We start from the raw sequence: 1,180 nt of genomic DNA, 5'->3' as shown, positions 1-1,180 counted from the left end.
ACCAAGGTTTCCAACCACCCTCCGGTCAAACGTATGTTCAAGGAACGGGAAATGTACCTTTCAATTATCAATCCTACCCTCAATCCGGTTATGGCCCTCAGTATTCTCAACCAGTTATGGGTCAGTACCCCCAAATGAATATAGTGTGGCATCCATCGCAAGCTCAACAGGTATTGCAGCCAAGTGTACAGTTGTGATCTCAAATTGGACAACCCTTAGTTTCTGGTTCACCCCAGCAACCAGTCCAGTCTAACATTCAAACTTCGGTACCTTTGGTAGTTTCTCAGCCTGGGCCTAGTACACCTCGTACTCTGCCTCAAACGACTGCTACAACTTCCGCAATATCTGTTCAATCTACCCCACCTACTTCTGGAGTATTGACAGCTCCAGTTTCTATTGTTCCTCTATCTACTCCTCAGACATCTTTACCACTGTCTGGATCTACAATTCAAACTTCGATTCAGATGCCTATAGGACAACCTAGTTCAAGTACGGTTGTCACAAGTCAACCACAATTTACTTATCAACTGTACCAGGGACAGTACCAATTCGGTCCTGTTGTGCAGTAGCCAGTCTATCAGTATCAACCGTACCTTGGGTACACTTATCAACAACCTCAACAACCCCAGTACGGTCCAATTAATCCTGGTTTTCCAGGAGGATACAATATCCCGAACGCGATTCCTATTCCTAATTATCCTGGATATCCTCCTCCTGGGGCCGGTCTCATGACCTAGAGTTTTAGGGATCCTAATCGGCAGTTACTGTTTATCGCAACTTTGGACTTACCTGACTTGTCGCGCCTAACGAACGATCCCATTAATTATCTTCCGTTTTGGCCGCCAATGCCGAATAAGTTGCCCAGTGACATTCCCAAGTTCGAAGGTAAATTAGGAGAGGACCCGTCGAACCATGTGATGACTTACCACCTCTGGTGTGCATCTAACTCCATTACAGATGATTCAATCCGTCTTAGACTTTTCCAGCGCACTCTAATTAGTCTCGAGGCCAAGTGGTACATTGAGTTATCGCGACACACTTTTTATAATTTTAGTCAGTTAGCTACCTCGTTTTTAACTCATTTTCAGTTGCCAATCCGATATGACAATGGCATGGAATTGTTAACTTCGTTAAAGCAATCAACATCCACTTACATTTCAGATCATATTCATGAGTGGAG

The sequence above is a fragment of the Pinus tabuliformis genome, chromosome 7, assembly GCF_031772625.1.
Source record: "Pinus tabuliformis cultivar Carrire ecotype Pingquan chromosome 7, CPIR1, whole genome shotgun sequence".
NCBI classification, from domain to species: Eukaryota; Viridiplantae; Streptophyta; class Pinopsida; order Pinales; family Pinaceae; genus Pinus; species Pinus tabuliformis.
This window is presented reverse-complemented; position numbering follows the sequence as displayed.